Source organism: Carcharhinus amblyrhynchos, chromosome 24 (genome assembly GCF_965287045.1).
Source record: "Carcharhinus amblyrhynchos chromosome 24, sCarAmb.v2.hapA, whole genome shotgun sequence".
Taxonomy (NCBI): domain Eukaryota; kingdom Metazoa; phylum Chordata; class Chondrichthyes; order Carcharhiniformes; family Carcharhinidae; genus Carcharhinus; species Carcharhinus amblyrhynchos.
The window spans coordinates 13,206,833-13,234,237 of record NC_137347.1 but is presented as its reverse complement, the minus strand read 5'-3'; the positions used below and the strand labels follow the sequence as shown (position 1 = coordinate 13,234,237).

The 27,405-nt window shown below is 41.9% G+C and overlaps 1 protein-coding gene across 2 annotated transcripts in view; it reads right to left on the bottom strand.

The window, feature by feature from the left end:
* Window positions 1–27,405, bottom strand: part of angpt2b (angiopoietin 2b) — a 217,863-nt gene that overhangs the window by 26,305 nt on the left and 164,153 nt on the right. The gene's annotated exons all lie outside the window — the stretch shown is intronic.

The following is a 27,405-nucleotide window of genomic DNA, read 5'->3' as shown; positions in this document are numbered from 1 at the left end:
TCTGTCTACACTTCCCGCTGCCTTGGCAAAGCAGTCAGCATTATCAAGGACCCCACGCACCCCAGACATTCTCTCTTCCACATTTTGCCGCAGGGAAAAAGATACAAAGTCTGAGGTCACGTACCAACTGACTCAGGAACAGCTTCTCCCCTGCTGCCATCAGATTTTTGAATGGACCTACCTCGTATTAAGTTGATTTTTCTCTACAGCCTGGCTATGATTGTAACGCTACATTCTACATTCTCTACTTTCCTTCTTTAGGAATGTATTGCTTTGTCTGTATAGTGCATATGGTGCACAAGAAGCAATACTTTTCACCATATGCAAATACATATGATAATAAATCAAATCAAATCAAATTCACCATTTGCTTTACAAAACTGGCATCTTGCTCTTAATGTCTCTGGGGTTTTCAAGGTTTTTTTATGCATTTGTACTTGATTGCTGAGCCAACTTGTCACAAAAAGTGAAATCCCATAACTCACAGCAGAAGCACCTTTTTAACCATGTGGAAATTGTTAATGATTGCTAATCAACTTCTCTGGCTCAGAAAGCGAGCAAATAAAGTATGGAACTTCATTCCTTCAGGTTGTGAAATATTATTGGAAATTTTAAAGGTGTCTTGGGGGATTCTCCCATCCCACCTGCCACAGGAATTGTAGCGGGCATGAGTGGACCACGCCAAGATCCATTGATCTCAGGCAGGATTCTCCAGTTCTGGGGTGAGCGCAACTGGAGAAATCCACTCGTCATTGTTATTTTTTCTTACTTTTCCTTTCCCTTTCCCTGTTTTCTCTTGCCTTTTCTTCCTGTGTTTAATTTGATGCTGTTCTTTCACTATTTTCTCAGCACATGTTGATTTTATTTACCAATCCTTTAATCTCATTAGTTAAGGGGTGCCTTAGGCTATTGCAGAAGGTAAGGGAGTTGGGGGTAGGGTGTTAGTGTGGATAGAGGATTGGTTGTCAAATAGGAGGCAGAAAGTGGGGGTCAATGGGTGCTATTCGGATTGGCGGTTGGTGACTAGTGGAGTGCCCCAGGGGTCGGTGCTGGGGCCTCAGCTATTTACCATTTATATAGATGATCTGGAGGAGGGAACCGAGTATATGGTGTCAAAATTTGCTGATGACACCAAGATTGGTGGAACGGCAAATTGCGCGGACGGTGTGGAAAGTCTGCAGAAGGATCTAGATAGGCTGGGCGAATGGGCCAGGAACTGGCAAATGGAATTTAATGTTGGCAAGTGCGAGGTGGTCCACTTTGGTAGGAATAATGGTAGGAAGGACTATTACTTACGTGGCGAAAAACTGCAGCAGGCGACGGTGCAGAAGGACCTCGGGGTCCTTGTGCATGAGTTGCAAAAACCCAGCCTGCAGGTGCAGCAGGTGGTCAGGAAGGCTAATGGGATGCTGGCCTTCATAGCGAGGGGGATTGAATATAAAAGTAGGGAGGTCTTGCTGCGGCTGTATAGGGCATTGGTGAGGCCACAGCTGGAGTACTGTGTGCAGTTTTGGTCGCCGTACTTACGCAAGGATATTTTGGCCTTGGAGGGAGTGCAGAGGAGGTTTACTAGGCTGATACCGGAGTTGAGGGGGTTGAGCTATGAGGAGAGGCTGGATAAACTAGGCTTGTACTCGTTAGAGTTTAGAAGAATGAGGGGAGATCTCATTGAGACGTATAAGATGATGAATGGGATGGATAGGATAGAGGTGGAGAGACTCTTCCTACTCAGAAAGGACAGTAGGACTAGGGGGCACAGCCTCAAGATAAAGGGGGGGCGGTTTAGAACGGAGTTGAGGAGGAACTTCTTCACTCAAAGGGTGGTGAATCTCTGGAATTCCCTGCCCATTGAAGTGGTGGAGGCTGCCTCGCTAAATATTTTTAAGACGCGGGTTGATGGGTTTTTGATAAGCGAGGGGATTAAGGGTTATGGGGAGAGGGCGGGAAAGTGGAACTGAGCCACAACAGATCAGCCATGATCTTATTGAATGGCGGGGCAGGCTCAAAGGGCTAGATGGCCTACTCCTGCTCCTATTTCTTATGTTCTTATGATGTCATTTGTTCCAATTGTCCTATTGCCTTTTTATTTCCAGCAATTTAGAAATAAAACTCAACTCTCATGGCATACCTAACACAATTCCAGCAGAACCCAAGTCATTGAGAGCGCGCGCGTGTGTGTGTGTGTGTGTGTGTGTGTGTGTGTGTGTGTGTGTGCGTGCGCGCAGATGTATGTGTGTGTGTGCGCGCGTGCACAAATGTGTGTGTGCGTGAGTGTGTCTCTGTGTGTGTGTGTGTGCGCACAATCTGGCACTAATCTTCACATGCGAGCAGCAGTCATGGCACGAAGCAGGGTAAACAGCCAGTCAGGTTGAAATATTCTAACAGATGGCAAACCAGGAAGTTAAAAGCACTGAATTTCCTCACTTATAATTGGGATAGTGAAATAAATAATGAAAGGTTTAAAATAGATGCAAATAAATTGTGCAAACTCATTCCAAATGGAATTTTTTAAATGTACAATGTTGGTGTCATAATGGAGAAATTTAACAATTCACGAATAAATAATAACTTTTTTTGAGAGCCGGTGAGTGTGCTTGGCAATAACCCTGAAGTTAGTATGCTTTACCAATGATTGGTCATCATTTCCAGGGCTTCTTTTTATTTATTTTTTACTTCATTCTTAAAGTTCCAAAGCCAATTGTAGAATGGAATGGGCAGACCCAAATCAATCTCTTTGCTTGCTCCAAAAACCAACTCAACGTCAATCCAATTCATGGTCCCCACAAGGGAGACACAAGATCCAAGCCAACAATGTAAGTCCATCTTGGGCTTGATATTAGCCAAAGGCCGAGAAATGAGACAAACAGATACTACACTTGATCTTAGCTTTCAGAGTCAGAATTTTGGATTAAGAGTGGACCTTCTCTTCATTTCATAGATTTTCCATTGATTGCAGTCCGGGGGGTACATCCCCCCAGGGAAGTTAGCAATTACTGGTAGCAACATCTCTGCTGTCACATGATCCTGTAGGCTCCAGAGATTGCTTAGTGCAATCATGAATACTTCAAAATGTGGGTCTCTGAAGCCAAAACTGAGGCTATCGAGTGAGCTAAAAAAAGACGAAAAGGGAAAAAGGTGCTGTAGCTCAAAGTGGCAGAAACACCCAGGAGGTTAAGAGAAATTCTGGAACATGAAAAGTTGCCAAACCAAATTTCATTTTAACCTCTGAGTAACTAACATTAGGAAAATGCGTCAATAATAAAACTATTCACTGATGGGGGAATCAGAAGTGTGAATGTAAGTGGGAAGCTTAAATTTAATGGGGAATTTCTTCAAATCTGGTATGAAGTGGGAATGCTCAAATGACTTTCCAAATTCAGAAATTACTGAATGATTGCTTCATTACCCAATACCTCAAAAAGACAGAAGTGAAAAGCTACGGTTCATATCTCAACTTGGTAATTCTAAGTGAGCTAAGAAGCGTTAAGCAGGGATAGCCATCAAAACGTACAATTGTGCAGTACACTTAATATCCAAAAACATTAAAAAGGCATTCAGCAATTTGTTCAACATAATCGGATTTTTAATCGCATCAGCTGAGAACAAATGAATTGGTTTTGAATGCAAATTGTTGAATAATTAGAATGACCAAGCACAATCCAAATGGTGTCAACACAGCTCTCAGAATGCAGGAGTAAAGCATGGCTTTACCCTTTTCATAGAATAGAATCACTACAGTGCAGAAGGAGGCCATTCGACCCACCAAGCCTGCGCCAATAACAATCCCATCCAGGCTCTTTCCATGTAACCCCAGTATTTACCCTGCTAATCCCCCTGACATTAACAGAGGATTTAGCATGGCCAATCAATCCAACCCGCATGGCATGGGATGGGGGTAGGGGGACCATGTCAATCCCACAGAAGTGCGAGAAGGGTGCAATCCTAAGTGATGGCGGTTGGATTGTTTGAAAGATTGGTCAATTGTGGGGGATGCCCAAGTTACAGGAACTGGATTGGGATACTTGGATGGCAAGCGGAGACCTCTGGGGGTGCAAGCCGAAATATTGTGGAAAAGATTGATGAGAGATGCCCTCGTACAGGCAGGCACACTGGATCCAGGAGGGAAGCGAAAGGCATTAGTCTCCTGGAGTTACAAGTTGCTGTCCGGATGGAGCTGTCTGGTTTCTCAAGTTCTGAAAACCCAGTCTTTAATAATTAAAGTCGAAAAGTTGGTGATAATGAGGCTCAGCATCATTAGGTAGCCTAACTTTTCCTCTTGTGATGGGTTAGTCACCTGTCCCATTTTGCCACATCCCGTAAAGTAGGTGGTTTGAAGGAAAATCTCGATAGGAATCTGAGTTTAATACTTTAAATCCTCAGTTCAACATAAAAGAGCCCATTTCATTTGTTGGTTAAAATTTCCTCCAAAAGCAATGTGATTTTAAATCATCCAAAGTCACCATCTTTTCCTTGAATGACAAAATGACAGGAAGCACATTAAAAACTCATTAGAATGTCAGGTGTTTACTGCTTTGTTCTGTCAAATTGAGAATCACTGCTCTGGCCCACCAGAATATCTGAAAGTAAATATGCTTCTGTACACATTCTAAGCTCATAACTCAACTTCTATCTCCAGGAGGTCCCAATTATCTCTTCCCTACTTGCACATGCTAAGTATTAACACATAATGTATTAATTACTCATATGAAAAGATGTTGAATAGATCACCAATTGTGAAGTGGATTCAGTTCCCATTACCAGTTACTTGGGCGTAATTATTAATAACATATAAATGGTGGATATGCATCACCTGGAATAATAGAATCATTGGCCGGAATTTTACCGGGACGCCCATTCATAACATTGTGCCCGAGGCCCATGGAGAATGCCACAAGAAGGAGGCCATGCGGCCCAGCAAGCCTGCATCAACAACAATCCCACCCGGGCCCTATACCCGTATCCCCCTGTATTTACCTTGCTAACTCCCCTGACACTTAGGGGCAATTTAACATGGCCAATCCACCTGACTGGCACAATTTTGGAGTGTGGGAGGAAACAGGAATACCCAATGGAAAGCCACACAGATATGGGGAAAATGTGCAAACTCCACACAGACAGTCGCCCAAGGCCAGAATCGAACCCGGGTCCCTGGTGCTCTGAGGCAGCAGAGCTAACCATTGTGCTACCGTGCTGTCCAATAATGGGATGATGTGAAATGTTCTGCAACTTCCTTTTAAGTAGGCATAAAATGGAATGTTCCTATTTCTAGTTTTTATTTTATCTTCCTTCTCAAAACACAATGGAGTGCTACATTATGCTAAAATACTGAACTGCTATCGAGTTTGAATCTATTTTGCCATTCTAACAGAATGCTTGTTTTGGATGCATGGCTAAGGGGTGGCTGTGAAAGACAAAAGGTACATGGAGCATTGGCTCCTATAGTGGTGAGACTTGCAAGCTATTGAAGCAGAATTACGGATTTTTTTTGTGTGAAGGTAATCAAACATTTGATTATCTTATTCTGAAACTGAAGCAATTCAAGAGGGACAAATAAAGAACCAAACCCATCCCCCAAACCCAGGAATGGGCACACAGATGAAATAGTCAAACTCAGAATAGGCTGTCTCAATTTCTAGCCCATGAAAGATGGGGGAAGAAAGAAAGAGGAAAACTCAAGAAATGAAGATGTTGAAAGGACTCTGCAAAAGACAGGTAAGAAAATTAGGAGCACGGAATCAAAAATAATTAAAATGGGTTCACTTATCCATGCACGTTTTCCACAAGTTCCTGAAATCAATTACAAACAAGGACCAGAACAACCACTATAATGTATAAGCCTTAACAAACATATCTAATGTGTTCCAATCAAACCAATCCCATAGACAAAACCCTTCAAACAGGTTTACCACAGCAAAGACTAATGCTGACATGATATTGGACTTTTGGATGAAGTCTGCAGTTCTCTAGATAGACTCAGAACAGCTTGAAGTCAGAACAACTTCCCAAAACACTAGAGACTCTCAGCAAGCCACCAACAGCAGAATTCCCCCCTTCAGAAAGGCAAAACCTTGCTTTCAGCTCACTCGCAGAATTTCCAAAACCAGGGAGAGAGAGAGAGATTTTTTTCTGTCCCTTTTTGATGCCCGTTCTAAAACTTAACTCAAAACTGCAGCCAAAAAGAAAATGAAATCTTAAACTCACTAGAAACGGGGAAAAAGAAACTGTCCAAACTCGAATGACTTTCCTCCTAACAATGCAGGGCCATAAAATAACCCAGAGTAAAAATAAACAAACTTCATTTAAACCATTGAAGGAGCAATGGAAAAAAAAAACCTCCTCAGCCAACTCGGCAACAATGACATCAGCTGAGGCTGGGATTTTAAAAATAATCTCTTTAAGGTACACTAATGTCACAGAGGTTAGGTAAGAATGCATCACTATTACAAAAATAATATATTGCAGATGCTGGAAACCTGAAATAAAAACAGATAACAATGGAAATATTCAGCAGGTCTGGCGGCAATGTGGGGGGAAAAAATGAAATTAACAGTACATGCCTGTCACCTATCATCAGAACTTGGGTGCGATTTTACCTGTCATTAATGCCTGCACCTGCTGCAGCAAAGTCGGAGAATTTGGCAGCCAGCCAAGTCTCCATTCACTACACTGGGATGGGAAAATCCTGCTGGTATGAACAGTGGTAAGATCCTAGCCCTCAAATGTCAAACACATTACTGTGGGTCTGGAATCACATATTGGCCAGAACAGGTGAGGACTGCAGAGTTCTCTCCCTCAAGGACATTATCTAAAGCGAATCAGATGTTTTGCCTTATGATATTCCAGTGGTTTCATGGTTACCATCACAGAGAGTAGCTTCGGAATTCCAGATTCTGGGTGGGAATTTCCTCCTCCTCCCTGGTGTGTTTTGCAGCAGTGGGAGGTGAAACGCTGTTCGCTGATTGTGAGATCTTATCATCTGTCAATGGGGGTTTCCTGGTGAACGCACCTCTCGCTGTTGGGAGACCCATGGTAGGGGTGCACCATTGATGGGGCAGCAAGATCTCGCTGGCAAAAATTGCAGCAAGATCTTGGCATTTGTTTAATTAATTTTTTTGCAAATTCTCCTGTTGCCATGCTAGGGATTGAACTCATCTTTCCTAATCATTAGTCTGGGCCTCTGGATTACTCTATTACCATACAACAGAACTGTTCCAAAGAAGACCTATCAGACTGGAAATGGTAACTCAGTTTCGGTCTCCACAAAATGGTGCTTGATCTGCTGAGGTTTTCTAGCACTTTCTGTTTTTATTTCAGATCTCTAACAGTATTTTGCTTTCATGCTATTGTATTTGCCCCACTTCCAAGCACGTGACACTGAGCTGTATGGACGAAATTTCACAAGTAGGTCGGAGAAGAAGCGTAAATCCAAAAAAGAAGAAAAACTAATTCTGAAAATCATTTAAATACACTTCCAAAGATATCAAAACTAAAAACAATACCTTCAGGGCAATTCTGAAAAAATCTTCTGTCATAAGCAAATCTTTAACTAATTTAGCACAAAATAAAATAATTACTTCCCTGATTGTATCTAACGTTAATTTTTTTTGGAATGCATACTTCAGAGTCTGACCACATAATGCAATTATTCACTATAACATAGGTAGTAACTATGAGTACCAGGTAACCAATCATAAATGATCACTAGATAAAACAGATGATTATCTTCACACTTTTAATCCTACAACATGGATTTCATTACACATCAAAGGCAGGAACAATGACTGAATTAAACAATCTCTGCCTTAGAATGAATACATTATAAAGATCGATCCCTACAGCAATTCCAAGGTTATCTCAAGTGTATTGCATCTAAAGTTTTTAATGCAATTACTGCTTTGTAGATTACTGATTTGCAATCATTTCCACACAGCTGTTATTTTCCGTTTTCAGTTCGTCAAGAGATTGCATGTTCTGACTTTCATTCACTCGTTCCAAAGAATGCCTAAAAAATAAAGACTTATGCTTTTGTCCCCTCCTGACAACAATATCATAACAAAACTACAAGTACATTCGGACTGGAACAAAACTGAAATGTGTTGGTTAAGAGTTAGGCCAAATACAACTCTATTTCCGAGTTTGCTGATGACACAAACATGGTAGGTTAGATCTCAAAATGGTGAGATGGAGTATTGGAAAGAGATAGAGAATCTGGTGAAATGGTGCAATGACAATAATCTCTCTCCCCCCAAAGTAAGTAAAACAAAAGAAATAGTCATCGATTTCAGTTTGGTAATGCACCGGTCTGCAACAACAGTGATGATATTGGAAATGGTCGAGACCTTCAAAGTTTCTAGCTGTCCAGATCATCAAAAACCCCTCCACACTGATGCTATAGTTAAAAGAGCCCACCAATGCCTTTACTTTCTCCAGAAGTTGAGGAAATTCAGCATGGCTGGTACGACTCTCACCAAGTTCTATAGATGCATTGATAGCATCTTTTCTGGATGCATCACAGCTTGGTAAGGCTCCTGCTCTGACCAAGACCACAAGAAACTACAAAGGATTGTGAATGCAGCCCAGTCCATTACGCAAACCAGCCTGCCAAGCACTGATTCTATCTACAAATCCCGCTGCCTTGGAAAAGCAGACATCAAAATTAAGGACCCTGTGCATCCTGGAGATACTCTCTTCCACCTTCTTCCAACTGGAAAAAGATACAAAACTCTGAGATCACATACCAACTGACTCAAGGTCAGCTTCTTCCCTGCTACCATCAGACGTTTGAATGGATGTCCCGTACATTAAGTTGATCTTTCTCTATACCTTAGTTATGACTGTACACTATATTCTGCACTGTCTCCTTTCCTTCTACCCTATGCACTCTATGAACAGTGTGCTTCGTCTGTACAGCGCACAAAAAACATTACTTTTCACAGTATCCGAATACATGTGATAATAATAAATCAAATAACTATAATCAAATGTGATAATAATAAATCAAATCGACTAACTCGTACAGCGCATTTAAATGGATGTGAGCTAAGACTTATTAACGGGAGCTTTCATTGATAATATCCCTCTCGGGTAACACTATTACTTAATTTCCCAAGTATCTCCTGATGTCACCAGTAATAATTGGGAGCATACTGACCTATGAAAGTGTAATTGGGCACAGGAGCTAATTGGGTTAAGAAATAGTTTCCAAATGGTTTTGTTCCTTTGGAAAAATTGCTGACCTATTCCAAATTCCCCTCCAATCCCTATTGGAGGACATGATGCTTTTACAGCTTAATTGTTAAAACTGGATGCATAAAACCAATCGGGAAATGTTTTCAGAGATTCCTAACTACTTTTATCATGTTATAAAGCTTTACAAAATATCCTGTTATGACAAATTATACAATAAGTGATTGCCAAGTTGGTTCTAAAACTGTGTTATTAATGTAATGCGCAATCTCCTTGCACAATAAGTAGCTTTGCTAACTAAAGATTTTGTTTTGTTTAACGCAGGTTGCTATTCTGCTGACAGATAAGAGGAACAAAGGGCAACAGGGATCAAAATGAGAAAGGATATGATCCTTGATTTGTTGTATTGGTTCATATTATTTTGGCGCACACATGTATGGCATGGGCCAAAGAGATGACTGTACTTTGGAACAATGTTTTGACAATGAGATGGAAATTGAACCCCAGTGCTGCTCAAAGCCATGGGAAAGTTGACCAAACAGTCTGTAAACCCCACAACAGATTCCGCAGGACTTTTCATTCCTAATGTTCCTTTGTTGCGGTCATTGAAAATCTACTGCCTGACATTTTGACAAACGCCCAATGTGTGCAGTGTTTCAAGATTTGTATGTTGACTCTTCTGGCCAAATTGAAACAGCACTGTTCACTGTGATAAAGGTCACCACCAACTGGGGCTACCCAAGCAAACTCCTGCTGAGGGTCTCTGCTGTTCAATTCTTGCCGCCTCCAAGTGTCCCACAGAAATGTTTTAATACTTCACTGATGGCATTTTTTTGATTAGTTGATGGGTCGTTGGGTGGGCCAGCATTTATTGCCCTTCACTAGAGGCATTGTTGTCAATCTGGAGTCACATGTAGACCAGAAAAGGTAAGGACAACAGATTTCATTCCGTAAAGGATACTAGTGAACAACAAGGGTTTCATGGTCATCATTAGGCTTTTAATTCCAGACTTTCATTGAATTCAAATTGCAACATGGCAGGAATTGTTTAATTCAGTCATTGTGCCTTTGATATGCCATGGTGGGATTTTAACCCAGGTCCTCAGGGTATTTTCCTGGATCTCTGGATTACTACTTCAGTGACAATAGCACAATGCCAAATTCTCCCCATTGCTCAATCAAGAACATGCAAATGAAAAGTTACTTTGGATCTGTCTTACTGGGTGATGGGACTGTTAATTAATTCAATAAGCCACATTTCTTCTGACTGAAAATTAACTCCAGATCAATTGAAATTTATTAGCTGCTGGCAAGGACTTCAATACATGCATCAATATAAGAACATAAGAACATAAGAAATAGGAGCAGGAGTAGGCCATCTAGCCCTTCGAGCCTACCCCGCCATTCAATAAGATCATGGCTGATCTGAAGTGGATCAGTTCCACTTTCCCACTCTCTCCCCATAACCCTTAATTCCCTTGTCTGTCAGAAATCTATCTACCCGTGACTTGAGTATGTTCAACGAGGCAGCCTCCACCACTTCAATGGGCAGAGAATTCTAAAGATTCACTACCCTTTGAGTGAAGAAGTTCCTCCTCAACCCCATTCTAAACTGCCCCCCCTTATTTTGAGGCTGTGCCCTCTAGTTCTGTTTTCCTTTCTAAGCAGAAAGGATCTCTCTATCTCTACCGTATCTAGCGCCTTCATTATCTTGTAAGTCTCTATAAGATCCCCCCTCTAATGAGTACAGGCCCAGTCTATTTAATCTCTCCTCATCTAACCCCCTCATCTCCGGTATCAACGTGGTGAATCTTCTCAGTACTCCCTCCAAAGCCAATCTCTCCTTTCGCAAATAAGGGGACCAAAACTGCACACAGTACTCTAGTTACGGCCTCACCAGTGCCTTGTACAGTTGCAGCAAGATTTCCCTGCTTTTATATTCTATCTATTTATATTCTATAAAGCTTGTACTTCATCGTCTTAGCCAGCCATCGCCTTGGGATTCACCAGCTCATGGTTTCTCAATATCTCTTTGATAAAAAAACCCTTTTATCTACAATGCACATGAGTATAGAAAGGGGGAAAGTGGGTTAGTGGTCAAGCACTGCAGGTATCTCCCTCTCCATTAGAGCAGCATGCTGGTACAGTAGTTAGCAGTGTTGCCTCACAGTGCCAGGGAATTGGTTCAATTCCAACCTTGGATGACTACCTGAATGAGTTTCCTCCTGGTGCTCTGGTTTCCTCCCACAATCCAAAGATGCGCAGGTTAGGTGGATTGGTCATGCTAAATTACCCCTTAGTGTCAGGGCGGTTAGGAAGGTTGTGAGGATTGGGTCTGAGTGGGATTGTTATTGATGTCTGCTCGATGGGCTGGGCAGCCTCATTCTGCATTCTGGAGAATTCCATCGTTCTACCCATGGCTCATGTGAGTTTCCAATTCCTTGCTGAAAAATGCTTATGTTCTTGTCAACATTCATCCCTCAACTAATGATGATCAAAGAGATATTGTTAAGTCTTGTTTTGAATTGCTGTTTTCAATGTATAAATTGCAACAATTGCCTGTGTGACACTGAAATGTGCTGGATGAATATTTTGCCAGCAGAGCTATGGATTGTTTAAATCCACACTGGCAATAACTGAATCAGTTTAATAATTTGCATTTGCTGATGGGCCTAGAACTTTGCAGTTCCAAAATATTTTTTGAATTCAATAAAAAATAAAAATAAGTGATTTTTTTAGATTCATTGCAAAGCTATTAAAATGCTACAGATGTAGAAGGAACATTACAACTTTATCCAGAGTTGAATCTTTATATTTTCCATTTAATCATGAGTCACAGGGCTGGATTTCTGTCAGGGTTTGGAACCAGGTTTCAGTTCGCGAATGGTCACACTTCTTTTCCAGAAAATATGATTTTCCTCTGCATCTTTGATCCCATGCCATTTTCCTCCAGCACTTTTGTGGATCAAGAATGCCTAGTGTGCAAAATATATACCCAACCCTACCAGGGTTTGGTTCTCCATGTAGGGAACGGGAGATGACAATCAGATTTGCTTCCACGTTCTGTTATCATTTGGTGGTGAAAGGTTTTGGACGCCCATTTAAAACATGCCAGGATGGAGAGTTTGTGAAGAAAATGGAATGTCTGCTGAGGGGTCTGGGTCGCATTCTGAATGGTCGCTATAAAGAGCTTTCACATCTTTGAATGTCACTATTAGATGTTGTGTAGTAATGTAGGTTTGTTTTTAATGCAGTGGTTTATTACAGGGATTTGTCCTTTAAAGGTAAGTTGACCCTTACATTGACCTACCTTGTGTTTTTGTTTACCAACAAATCTTGCCCGACAGAAGAAGCATGATAAGAACATAAGAAATAGGAGCAGGAGTAGGCCATCTCGCCCTTCGAGCCTGCCCCGCCATTCAATAAGATCATGGCTGATCTGTCGTGGCTCAGTTCCACATTCCTGCCCTCTCCCCATAACCCTTAATCCCCTCGTTTATCAAAAACCCATCAACCCGCGTCTTAAAAATATTTAGCGAGGCAGCCTCCACCACTTCAACGAGCAGAGTGAAATCTACCAAAACGTCCTTTCAGCCTGTGCTGTCAGCCTTTTTACCGTGATTCAAATGGCTCTCACCAATTTTTAAAAAAGACCTGGTTTGGACATTTGAAAAAAAACCATCTGCTTCCCTACGTTGCTTTGAAATTGGAACAGTCTCCTGTTCTTTTCTTCCTAGCAGCAGTCTATTGTTTGGACAGCTGTGGCCATTATCAATGCTTCACTGAGTTTTAAGTGTAAATGGGTTGATACACAGGAGGTGTTACATTCATTTGAGAATGGATGCATTTTATGAAGATGGGAACAATGGATTGTCCTTTGATGTGATTTCCAATTTGTAAGTATTGTGTCAGTAAATATTTGTAAGTATTGTGTCAGTAAATATTTGTAAGTATTGTGTCAGTAAACCAAAAGCTTTTTTTTTCCATATCAGATCAATGATATGGAGGCTTGTGTTAGATGATAAGTTTGTCATAAGTCAAAGGAATATAAAGTATTGCATGGTAATATGTTATTGTACAGATTATGTAATGATTGCGAGGACTGTGCCTAACATATACTGGGTGCATTGTGATGGTGGACATTGAGGTGGCATGAGTAACCTCAGAGTGCATGAAGGATTGATGATTTGAGGGGACATGGGCTGGGGTGGGTAACAGGTTAGAGCTGAAGTTTACAGGCCTTTAAACACAGTTGGCAGTTGGGATACTGTGTCGGAGGGGCCTTCTAACCAGCCCACCTCCATACCCACACTCCTTCCTCATTGGTTATGGTTTGGAAACCGCAGTCCAAACATGGCCCCAGAGTGAAAAGAAAAATGGGATAAGAATCACACATGAATCAGGTGTGCTATTTGCAAGCTGCAAATGCGCACAGTTCGAGATTACCTGTGCCAAGGGGAGGATTCAACTCGGCAAATCAATAGTTAGATAAATAGTGTCAAGAAACTGTTGTATAAAAGGAACATGATCAAAGGTAATGTGATATGTTAGAGATGCAAGATTCTGGGGATGGTGTCACTGAATAGCAACACTCGGTAAAAAACTGACCCTCAGGTCAATAGGGAAGAGAATGACAAAAACTGAAGTCAAGGCTGTAAATATCTATGTGAACTCACTTGTGAATTTACAGAGTGTGTGTGGCTGTATACTCTTCAAGTATCTGCAAAGAATGATAAGTGGCTGCTTGTAAGAGTTACTGTAAGGAATCTGGCAAGTGTGCATCAACTCAGGTACGGCAAGAAGGAATGAAACAGGCTGTTTCACGATATCTATTCAGTCACGTTGGTTATGCTGTACTGAGCACAATATCGGTGAATCCATCCATGAACCCAAAGTCTGTTAGAAAGCAATATTGTCAGGAATCAAACATTAACTTTGTAGAAAAAGAGAAAACATGTAAACTCCATTTGATGTCATAGTTGATTGTCTCTGATGGATTAGAAAGCAAATTCACTGAAGATCATCAGCCTAAAACATTAAAGATGTTTTTCTCTCTCCAGGCACTGCCTGAACTGTGGAGAAATTCCAGAATTTTCTGTTTTGATTACAGAAGGTGTAAGGCACCATTAAGTTTGCCAGAAGACATTTTTGGTATTTTATGTGTATGTGGAAGTCCGTGCTGGTAAATGATACTCTGAAAACTACTCAACAGGATAAAATTATTTCACTATCAGTCTCCTAATGCTTATTTGAAAACTCTTCACTTCATACTGTTTAACTTAATACACAAACTTCCTTCTGGTCAAGTTGATGCCATGTTATTCCAATCTGTTCTCTGCCTGAGAGCTCAGTTATAGAGTTACAGAGGTTTACAGCATGGAAACAGGCCCTTCAGCCCAACTTGTCCATGCCACTAAGCTAGTCCCAATTGCCCATATTTGGTTCATATCCCTCCATACCCATCTTACCTATGTAACTGTCTAAATGGCTTTTAAAAGACAAAATTGTATCTGCCTCTACTACTACCTCTGGCAGCTTATTCCAGACACTCACCACCCTCTGAATGAAAAATATTGCCCCTCTGGACCCTTTTATATCTCTCCCCTCTCATTTATGCCCTTTAGTTTTAGACCTCCCTACCTGTGGGAAAAGATGTTGACTATCTACTGTATCTAGGTACCTAATTATTTTATAGACCTCTATGAGATCACTCCTAAGTCATCAATACTCCAGGGGAAAAAGTCCCATTCTATCCATCCTCTCCTCATAACGCAAACCATCAAGTCCCTGGTTATCCTTGAGTTTAGAAGGATGAGGGAGGATCTTATAGAGACGTAGAAGATAATGAAAGGGATGGATAGGGTAGAGGTAGAGAGATTCTTCCCGCTTAGAAAGGATAGCAGGACTAGAGGGCACAGCCTCAAGATAAGGGGGATGCAGTTTAGATCGGAGTTGAGGAGGAACTTCTTCACTCAAAGGGTGGTGAATCTCTGGAATTCTCTGCCTGTTGAAGTGGTGGAGGCTACCTTGCTAAATATATTTAAATCAAGGGTAGATAGGTTTTTGACAGACAAGGGAATTAAGGGTTTTGGGGAGAAAGCGGGAAAGTGGAACTGATCCACTTCAGATCAGCCATGATCTTATTGAATGGCGGGGCAGGCTCGAAGGGCTAGATGGCCTACTCCTGCTCCTATTTCTTATGTTCTTATGTTCTGGTAGCACAATAGTACATCTTTTCTGCATTCTTTCTCATTAAATAATATCCATTCTATAAATAGGGTGACCAGTACTGTACACTGTGTTCCAAGTATGGCCTTATTAATATCTTGTACAACTTCAACAAGACATTCCAACTCCTGTGCTCAATGTTATTATCAATGAAGCCTAGCATGCTGAATGCCTTCTTCATCACCCTGTCGACCAGTGACTCCACTTTCAAGGAGCTATGAATCTGTACTCCTAGATCTCTTTGTTCTATAACTCTCCCCAATGCCCTACCATTCACTTAGCAGATCCTGCCCCGAATTCAATCTACCAAAATGCAACATCTCACATTTAACCAAATTAAACTTCCTCTGCCATTTATCGGCCCAATGGCCCAATTAATCAAAATCCTGTTGCAATCCTAGATAACCTTCTTCATTGTCCACTATGCCACCAATGTAGGTGCCATCTGCAAACTTACTAACCATGCCCCATAAATTCTCATCCAAATCATTAATATAAATAACAAATAACAGTTGGACCCAACTCCAATCTCTGAGGCACACTGCTGGTCACAGTTTGAAAAAACAACCCTCAACAACCACCCTCTGTCTTCTGTCATCAAGCCAATTTTGTATCCATTTGGCTACCTCATCCTAGAATCTGTGAGATTTAACATATGCAACAAACTACTATGCAGTTAACAATCAGTCAATGAAGCTTCATTCTTTTGAAAATTGCAGCATCGCAGTATTTGTGGTCTTTCCCTTCATAATTTTACATGTTGTTATAGGAATGATGAATACTTTTGAACTAACTGGGAATAAAATTCAAACGATATTTTCTCACAAAACCACCAGTTAAATGGGTGATCAATATAACAAAGTACAGATCATTTGATGTGATGACTAATCACAAAAGGGGCAGGTGATTTGTTATTTGTTTACGTATCACAGTTCCTAGGTAGGAGAAGCCAAGATAAGGATTATGTTTGAGGTGTTTCTTCTTGTTTGTAGATTTTATGTTATATGCTTGATAGCCTCTGAGGAACTGATGAAATACAGAAGCAGTTACCCAGTCCTTCTCTATTGAGTTGTGTTTGTCATTTATCAGAGATCAGACCTATAAAGTGGACAACCCATTGTAGTTCCAATATAATCCAGCAGATTACCATACCTCACTGCCTTAGACACTAGATTGCATTTTGGACTATAAAGAAAATTGTGAATTGCTTAAATATGTTGCCTAAGATTAGTGGGATGGGACATGAATCACAATGTTGCGCGCATGTGATTTGATAGATATGCAAAACTTGAACTGAGGTGAATACCAATAAAATAAACTCAAAAACAATTTGGTACTCACAAGCCGTGAGTGCCGTTTGTGCTCACTTGGACTCTCAAAGATATCTGTGGTGGGAGATCCGAAACAGCACAGTGGCATAGTTGGGACAGCACAGTGGCACAGTGGTTAGCACTGCTGCCTCATAGCACCAGGAACCTGGATTTGATTCCCAGCTTGGGTCACTGTCTGTGTGGAGTTTGTACAATCCCCCCGTGTCATGTGGATTTCCTCCAGGTGCTCCGGTTTCCTCCCACAGTCCAAAGATATGTGGGTTAGGTTCATTGGCCATGCTAAATTGCCCCATTAGTGTCCTGGGATGCATAGGTTAGAGGGTTTAGCGGGGTAAATATGTGGGATCACGGGGATAAGGCCCAGGTGAGATTGTTGCTGGTGGAGACTCAATGGGCTGAATGGCCTCCTTCTGCACTGTAGGATTTCTATGATTTTATGATTTATTACAAAGGCAATGGGCTCATGGAGGATTCTGTGTGGGATGTTTGGTATGGGGGTGATGCCCAGGGACTCTGAGGGAAGTGGGGCATGCCAGGCTAGGCAGAAAAGGAAATCAGAGCTTCCCATGTGTCCCTGTCCTCCTGAAGGTTCCTAATTTCAGTTTCCTAATCCTTCCGGCTGCAGGGGTCTGCACCCAAGTCAGTGTTGGTGTCCTTGCCTGAGGCGGGTGGAGAGAGTGAAGTTGTGAACAGAGCAGCAGGCAATAGCAATGAGCAATACTTGCTTGGCTGGAAATTGCAGGACATCCTAGGTCAGTCCAGGCCTCAGACAATATCATGTACAGGCTAATGGTCCATTTCACTATCACTGTTGTGAATACATGGCAATGATCATCCTTCTCCTCTGCCTCTGTCCTCAGCTCGCTGACAAGTGTCATCAGCCACCTTTTCAAAGGATGACCCCTGTCACCAATCAACCAACTGTCAAGACGAGGTGGTGCAGCAAAGAGCCTTGGCACTTGCAAGTAGCATAGTCTGTAGACATTGTGGGCCCTGCCACAATTTTGAAAGAATGTGAAGGCTGGACTGTTACCACCATTCATGCTGGCAGGATTTTCCCATCCTGCTGCAGTGAACAGAGATTTGGCTGGGCGCCAAATTCTCTGACCAGTGGGAGCATGGTGTGAACAGCTGGTAAGATTGCTCCCAAAGTCTTTGGACAGGTTACAGGAGAAATTTGCGAGAATAGTTTGAGAAATGAGGAATTGCACTGATGTGGATAGGCTGGGAGGGGATGAAATTTCTTGTTAATAAGCACAGAAGGTTGACAGGTGATTGGATAGAGATGGCACATTCATGAAGATGGTGTTAAAAAAGAGAAAACTGCCAATAGCTGAAGGATCAATATCTGGAAAACACACAGGTAAGATAATTGCCAAAAGAACCAGAGGCAACAGGAGGAAACTCTTCTCTTACATAAAGAGTAGTTAAGATTTGGAATGCACCATCTGATACAGATTCAATAGAAGCTTTAAAAAAGGAAGTGGTAAATGCTTGAAGGAAAGACAAATTACAAAGGTATAGAAAAAAAATTGAGAAATAAGACATGTTGGATTGCGCTTCCTGAGAGCTCACGCACATGCAATGGGCCTTCTGTTTGAGATTTTATATACCTAATGTAGCACTAATTTATAATCACAGTTACATAGTCTGAAAAAAATCTGCTTTAATTCACATGATACCAAAGTAACTCCATCTCTATAGCTAATGGCAAACTTCAAGTAAATAAATTCAGTGGCATTCATCTGGATTTTACACACATTGCTCTTCTATTTTGAGTTATTTCCAGAGTAATTTTCACCCTAGCAGAAATTGTTGGCTTTATATTTGTACTCTCTTATTAGTCAGCCCTCAGAGGATGCCATTCAATCTCTCGCTGTGGCACCACTTCAAGGTTGCAGCCAGCAATTGATAGGTTTCTCATGGACAGCAGAGCACTTAATTCCACTTGCACTGTGAAGTCCAAGCCCGGCCAAATCCTATATTGGCTGGTCACCATGCCTGACAGTGGCTGTGTAATCCCTATTGGACTGTGATCTCATACCCGGTATGAAAAGTAGCCTACCTCTGGGGCAGCAGTGAGTTCAGAGAGATGTCATTCAGGCTGTGACATGAGTCCTATTAAAACAGTAAAAACTATGAAAAAGAATTCTTAGTCACGATGAGGGCCTTTAAATCAACTCGCAGTTTGCTGCCTCAGAAAAAGATTAATCCTGCTTTTAACCATGTTAACATCAAGCAGTTCTGGGTCAAATTTAACACACGTTTGATGAAATCTCTGTGCTTTGCCACAATATTTTTTTTTAAACTTTATTCCAATCCAATCAAGTCAAATTAAAGCCAATTCAGAGTCCCAACAAGTTGGGACATTCCCGATCCAAGCTGACAAGACAGGGCTCTCACCTCCTGTCTTGGGCTTGATCTACATGATCCAAGCTGATTGGAGTAGGTGTAGCTCCGCCTCCAAGGCTTGATCTCATTTGTATCTTAGCCAAAAGGCCCAGATGCCGCTTTAAAAAATTGCTTCAAATGAAGCTGAAATGTAACCTAATGACTTCAACCAAGTGCAGCATGTCGATATTACACTTGATCTTAGCCAGCTTTGCCACAATATGTCACAACACCGATCCCTTTAAGTGTCCCCTCCTGTACCAATTGCTTGTTTCCTGCACCAGGCATCGCTGTGTCCTCTTTGAGTGAGTATTTCCTGTTAATTTGAGGGCATTGTTGTGCTTGAAAATGACTGTCATTTAAATAGGTTAATGCTTCCATTAAAATGTCAAGGAGCAGAAAAAATGCACCCAACTTATTTTTGCTGCCTGCCAATTTAATAAAGGAAGGAATCTATTTAAAATAATGGATTATCATTTCCCAGCACAAAATTGTCCACAGATTTGACACAACAGTCATTGGAGGGAGTTAAGTGTCTTATATAATCAACAACATTGTTGTCTAATCTATATTCAAGGTGTTCTGCTAAGTCAGTCACACGTCCATGGCTTAGAAGCTTTCCATTCTCGTAATTCTTCACAGTCAAGTACCTGTGGTGATAGGTTAAGCAGAGTAAGCTTACTGGGTGATGGCTGTCATTTTCTCCTCATCCCATATAGAAATGAATTGGTTGGAATTGTCCAATGGCAAATTATTTTAGAATTTCTTAAATGCTTGCAGAGTTACAGTGGATCTGAAGGGCCTGCTCTCGTCAAGTGTGTATTTCAACCCCCTGAATTATAACCTCCTGAACCCGACAAGTCTAAAAATCAGTCATGAACAATAAAAGTCAAGCAGAACTACTTTGGCCTTGAATTTGAAATAATGACGCAAGTTGTTCTATTAACTGTGATGATTCATTCATAAGACATACTGTGCAAATTGTTACTTCATTAATCCAAGACTTATGCTTAGCATTGTTCCAACTACTATGGAACACATTCATATTTTTTGCAAATAGTTAATCATCAGCTTCTGACAGCAATAGAACTCAACACAGCCACATATTGACTGGCAGTGGAGCTCAACGCAAATTTACTTTAAATCCTTGACAAAGTGGTTAGTCAAGGGCAATATGTCCAACACATGAACATGTGGGAAAGGCTTACTACTGCTGTATAGAGCTTACACATTCTCCCCATGTCTGCATGGCTTTCCTCTGGGTGTTCCAGTTTACTCTTACAGTTCAAGGATGCATGGGTTAGGTCGATTGGCCATGCTAGATTGTCCCTTAGTGTCCTGGGATGTGTAGGTTAGAGGGATTAGTGGCGTAAATGTGTGGATAGAGCCTGGGGTGGGGTTGTGGTCGATGCAGACTCGATGGACCAAATGGCCTCCTTCTGCACTAAAGGGGTTCTATGATTCTATGATCCTATGAAAATTCTGATAGCACGCTGTGCAGTATATTAATGTGTTGTTAATCAGTGAATTTGTACCCTATCCCTGCTGGAGTGTAATACACCAACACTTCAATCCAGCTCATAGCAAGAGGGAGCCACACTTAGCCTTGGGTTAAGCAGTAATTTACCTGAGACCAATTTTGCTAGAGACTGGAAAAATAAACAAAAGGTGGTATTTCATTGACCAATGAACTGAAATAAATTAAAATTTTGCTGAGGCTGTTAAATTTGTTCCTCAGTAGAAGAAAGTTAAGGTTATGGTCAATTGTACAATTGTGCTCCTATGGGCAGAATTTTATGCTTTCCCTCCAGGTGAGTTCTGAGGCTGGTTGGATGAATGGGAACCTCCCCCCCACCCCCACCCTCCTGGGAACCCACCCCCTCAAATCCAGATACACTTTCATACTTGGCTGGGCACAGCTTCAGATGGCAAACTTGTCCATTCACCCATTAAAACTACTTAATGGCCAATTAGGGGCCATATCGCACCCAGCCTCAATTTTTAGGCTGGCATGAATGGGTGCGGGTCATGTGGGGAACTGAGAAAAGTTGTTTCCCCTATCTGGATTGGGAAGGGGGGAGGGGGCGGTTGCTCACTCTTGCTGATCCAGAAAGAACTCTCCAACTGTAAACAATAAAAAATAGAACCAAACTTACTCCAGCTTATAAATCCAAGAAAAGGTTTAATAAAGAAACTTCATTACTCCAAGCCTGAGGCTCATTCCAAGCACAAGACAATTCCCAACATGGTCAGCTGATCATCACTTCATTCCCTGTCATTGGTTACATGGTTTACTAGGTCAGTTGAATCTTACAGCCTGTTACCACTGGTCACATTACAACAAATCCAATGTTATCACCAGTTACCTTCTAACAACTCGGAATGTCTCCTCAGAGACCCCCCCAACCCCCCACCTCAGTCCATGGCCTACCCATGGTTGTCCTATCCTGACCCCTCTGGATATCATGTACCCTCCTTGCAACAAACCCCCCCACCCGTCCCAACCACAGTATTTATCTTTGCAAAGGTCCTGGGGCTTATTTAGTCCAATGCAGGCCTCCGCATTACCCCCTCTGGCCTCTGCAGCACTGTGACTGGCCGGGTTGCAGAGTTGTCAGCCAATTTGATTGGCCAACAGCCCTCACAGGTGGCTAAGGCAGATAAAAGTCCTGCCCACTGCCAATTAATGCACAAATGAATGCTAAATGGCAGTGGGAGTTCGAGAGTCAATGGCTGTGTGTTAGACACCGATAATCAGAATGTTGGGCACCAACCACTAACATCCTTAAATTCTACCTGATGAATTAATTGGGGCTAATGTCCTAATTTGTTGATAAAAGGTTTTCCAATTCCCTGATTTCAGTACAAGGGGAGGAGAACAACAGAAAGAATATTTTTTGGAAAATAGAGGCAAAAATAAAATAGAGGGGAAAGGATTTTCCAGCCCTGTCCATTGATAGGCTCATCCAGTCGAGCCGCCAGACATTTGACTGGGCTGCTGAGTCTCCCGCAGATAGCCCTGCCATGACAGGACCAGAAAATCCCAGTCAATTAATTCCATGTTCTCAAAGAATGGAATAATCTTGGCATTGAATTCGAAGCAGAGGTGGTGGCCCTGCCTCCAGTTTAACAATGACAAGTAGGCGTATCAACATGTGACAGCTAAGCTCTGGGCCAATTTAATGGCCATGCTCATTGGCTTTAGTCCACACTTCTGCCACCATCTAGCAGGATGTCCCACCTGCCAGACAATCTGATGGATGGCAGCTCTCTCACCTCAGCAGTGCCACAGGGACCGGTGGCCAATGCTAGGAATGCAGAGAATCCCCAACCATGAGGAATTATATGGAGCTGGGTGAAAAAAATAACTCAGGTGTTTCGCAGTGACCAAGTGCCAAGGTTTGAAGGTGAGTGGAATATGGGAGAAAATAAGTAGAGACCAGGAATTACCATGTCACAGGTGTCCACTGTTGGGCACAGGAGGTTCAAGCACAAGGAGCCCCCATCCTTCCACCCTCCCACCGTCCCCAGGCACCCACTCCAATATGCCCAGAGGCTGCAACCTGGCCTGGGCAACCCTTGTTGATGATAAAATGCTGGTGGGTGGAAGCCCCCAAACGGCTATTAATTGAGATTGTACAGGTATCAATTGACCGAAAGGCAGGGGAACCGGGGGATGGGTGGCTTGCCCAGCACGTCCCCCATTGGTAGAATTTCAGCAGTGGCGGGTAAGTGATGAGAGTGGCCCCACCATCACTGCACTTAATGCTACATCCTCATGGCTAACCAGCCCATTCCTGGGGATGAGGGTTGCAAGATTTCACCACTGATAATTGTAAAGGTGAAATAACTTACTGGAGTTGGGACCAATACAGTAGAACAGAGCAGGATGTGGAATATGAAACAAAACCAAAAACAAAAAATGCTGGAAAATCTCAGCAGGTCTGACAATATCAGTGCGGAGAGGATAGAGACAAATTTTTCAATACTGGATGACCCTTCATCAGAACTGAGAACAAAGACAATCAGCAGAGATTTATACTATGAGGGTGGGATGGTGGGTGGGGACGGGGGGTAGAATGTGATAATGGGAATGTAAATGAGGTTACAGAAGGCTGAGAAGGTGCTAAGGTGTCCATTAAGTGATCAGAATGTAATGTATGAATGGCAGAACAGAGGTACAGATTGTTAAAGGACTGCCTGAGGAATGAGCCAGTTGCACTGAAGGATTGGGATGGGCCAGGGGGTAGGGGGGTGGTGGGGAGGGGGCAGGATGGAAAGAAAGAGAGCTGGAATGGAGAAATGGGAAAAATGGAAGTGAGAAAAGAAGATAATAAAATGGATGAATGGGATGAAAGAAAAGGAAAGTAAATAAATGGGAATGGGGTGAAGGTGGAGGAGAGAGTTCATGCTCTGAAGTTGAATTCAATATTCAGTCCAGAAGGCTGTAAAGTGCCCAATCGGTAGATGAGGTGCTGTTCCTCCACTTTGTGTTGGAGTTTGCTAGAACATTGCAAAAGGACAAGGGCAGACATGTGGACAGGAGAGCAGGGTGGTGTGCTGAAGTGGTAAGTGACAGGAAGGCCTGGGTCCTGCTTGTGGACAGACCAAAGGTATTCAGTAAAGCAGTCACCTGGTCTGCGTTTGGTCTCTCCAATGTAGAGTAGACCGTATTGGGAGCAGCGAATGCATTAGACCAGATTGAAGGAGGGTATAGAATATGTTTAGCACTGCAGATGCCAATCCACTTTGTTGACATAATTGACATAATATGCTACTTGTATTGGAACTGCCATTGCAAAAATTAGTTATTTTTTTCAATTGAATTCAGTCTGGGCTACATGAACCCATTGTTTTAAAATAGTAAAATCTCCTACAAAGTAATACAATTAATTGTCACTATTTGAAGCACCTGAAAACTCCAGTGATGAGAGTGACTGGCCTTGACACCAATATTTCATCATAAGGTTAGAAATGGGGATGTTTGCTGATGACTGCACAATGTTCAGCACCATTTACAGCTCCTCAGATACAGAAGCAGTCCACGGTCAAGATGTATACAATATCCACACTTAGACTGACATGTGGCAGATTACATTTGTGCTGTACATATGCCAGGCAATGACCCTCACCAACAAGAAAGAGTACAACTTTGATATTCAATTACCTTCACTGAATCCACCAACTCAACATTCTGGCAATTATCACTGACAAGAAATTCAACTGGACTAGCCATATAACGACTGTGGTGACAAATGCACAGGAGACTAGGAATCCTGTGGTGAGTAACTCACCTAATGACTCCCCAAATCATGTCTACCATATACAAGGCACAAATCAGGAATGCAGTGGAATACATCCCCTTGCCTGGATGAGTGCATTTCCAAGAAAACTCAAGAGGCTCAACACTAATCAGGATGAAACAATTCACTTGATTGGCACCCTTTCACAAATATTTACTTCCTCAACAACCGACACACAGTAGCAACAGTGTGTATCATCTGCAAGATGCACTGCAGGAACCTTAGGTAGCACCTTTCAAACCCACGAGCACTATAATCTAGAAGGACAGGGCAGCAGATGCATGGGAACACCACCACTTGCAAGTTCCCCTCCAAGGCACTCATCATCTTGACTTGGAAATATATCGCCGTTCGTTCATTGTCGCTGGGTCAAAATCCTGGAACACCTGGAGCCACCTTTCCCCCACCCCATCCCACTTTCCCCATCCTATCCACCAGCACTGTGGACGAAACTACACCACATGGACTGCAGTGGTTTAAAAAGGCAGCTCTCCGCCTTCACAAAGGCAATTAGCAATGTAAATTAATGTAAGTCTAGCAGCGCAGTCTACATCCGTTGAATGAGTAAAAATAAATACAAACATAAAACAGAAAACAAAAAAACAAGATGAACTCCAAATCTGAATTTAGAAGCAAAACAGAACATCTGTTTATATTGAAGATGATAAAAAAAAAGGCTTAGGTTTCCAGCTGGATCCTTCCACATTTGGATTAAGGGTCCTCACTGAACATTCCCCCATCTTTCTGAGATCACTTGGGTTGTTCTTTCACATTCTGATTGCAAGAGGGATTGTCTCAGAAGTCTGGGTGATACTGTTCCCTTTATTTTTTACAGATGTATTCTGTTGAGTGCGAAATGCATTACCAGTGGGTTCTAACTCAACATAACAGATGGTTATCATACACTCAGGAGCTTCAGATGACATTGTAAACCAAGAGAGTGGAGCCTGCGGATCGTGAAACACCAATTAAATCTCAGATGTATCGTAACGTTAAGGCACGCTGTCAATCATTTGTAAGATATGGATTCAACTCCTCATAAAAATAATTAGAAACTTTCGTGTCTTGCAGAATATCCCATTTATAACTTTTCCTCACTAGTTTTTGCCTTGGCTTCAATCGTTTCAGCACTGTTTTGCATCAACAGCTAACAGATGGCTATATGAACAGATTATGACCGGGGTTATAATAATTGCTATGAACCACAATAAAAGGATTTTACTTAACAAAACGTTATTTTCCCTAAATTGAGTAATTTTTTTTGCAAAGACTATTGAGAATTACTGGCGCTAGAATCCTTGGTCAGGGAATTCATTCTTGTACAGAAGATAATCACACAAAGGATATATCTGCAGTGCACTGTACATGGCAACAATTGTGGCTCAGCACATGACAATCAACTCTCCATCTCAAATTCTGCATATTTGGGATAGAATTACTCGATAACAGTAGTCTAGAATTTAATGTAGCATTCCACAAATTGTATCATTTCCCTGTGCCCTTCAGCTTGGAAACATCTTGCCTGGAATGTGTAAGGTTGCGGTGGTTTAAGAAGCATTTAGATGAGCACTCGGCTCTCCATGGCACACAACGTTATGGACCAAGTGCTGAAAAATGGGATTAGAATAGATAAGTGCTCGATGGCTCACACAGACACAATGGGCCAAAGGTCCTCTTCTTGTGCTGGTAAACGCTAAGGGGATGGTCTTAACAAAAATATTCTAAGTGCTAAAAGAGCATGAAAACAGGAGAGAATCGCACCAATTTTTCCAGCAATAGAAAAATTCAAATCTTATGACACTTAGGGAAAAAAAAAGGCAAAGTGTGACTCTTGTCAATAGGGAGAGTAGATAGAGTCTATTCACACCAGGAAGCCGGCTGCTGGCTGCTGGAGAGTGCTGCTGCGCATGTGCATAATCTCCCAGTGCAATATGTGCTATGTTCCCAGGTGCGAGGCTGATCATGCCAGCAATCCAGTGCCAGTATCATCATGACAGGTGAGAAATTGAGCACGAACATGGTTTTCTGCCTTTCTCACAATCTTACCAATCAACTGGAACGATGAGCTGGTAAGATTGCTGCCTATGACTCTAATGATGATCAGGGATTTAGGATCTAAATGGGCAATGAAGCCAACTGTGCATCCCCTAACCCCATCAGAATTAAGGATTGAGAAAACAAATGGAATGATAGAATTTGTGGGTGACAGACTTGAACTCAATTCAACCTCAGAAAAATAAATAATGACTGGATTGAGAAATAGAGACAGAAGGGAAAGGAACAAGTTTAATCCAAGTTTAATGCACATATACAGAATGTTTTTATAAACAGGGAGGTTGAGGCTGAAATTCTGCTTGTGTGAGTCAAATAATGGCATGATGCAAATCTTTTATTTACCTGAACTTGAGAGCTAATTTGCACATTAATAACAGTGAGTGATGTGAATACGCTGTCACTGGGCCATTGTCTGAGAGAGAAATGCAAAGCTTTGTTGTTGATACTCTGTACAAATTATTTTTGGCCTTTTACAGAACATTAAGTTCCAGCTACAAGAGCTCTTATGTTCTTGACATAAACATGGCAGTTTGGCTTAGATACCAACAAGGCTTGTGGTGCTTTTCTGGGCAAGATTATGTGCAGACTGGCAGCTGTACAAAGGCTCTCGTCATGTTATAGAGGATCTTAAAGGTTTTGAACTGAACTGAGTCCAGGAGAAAGAAGCTGGCTCTCTTTGTAGCCTGCCAAACAATGTTTTGTGTAAGTCTGATGATGTTGACTTGAACGAGTAGAGTTTTCAACAGTTAGCAGGCATCAAAACGCTCTCTTCCCCTATAGCTAACGTGATCCAACACTTGTTTGTTACACCTGTCCTGCACAGAAAGCAGAGCTGTCAAGCTTCACTTAATAAACAGTACTGATATAGTGATGGGTCATTGCTGCTGAGAGATACTCACAACTGTATATAT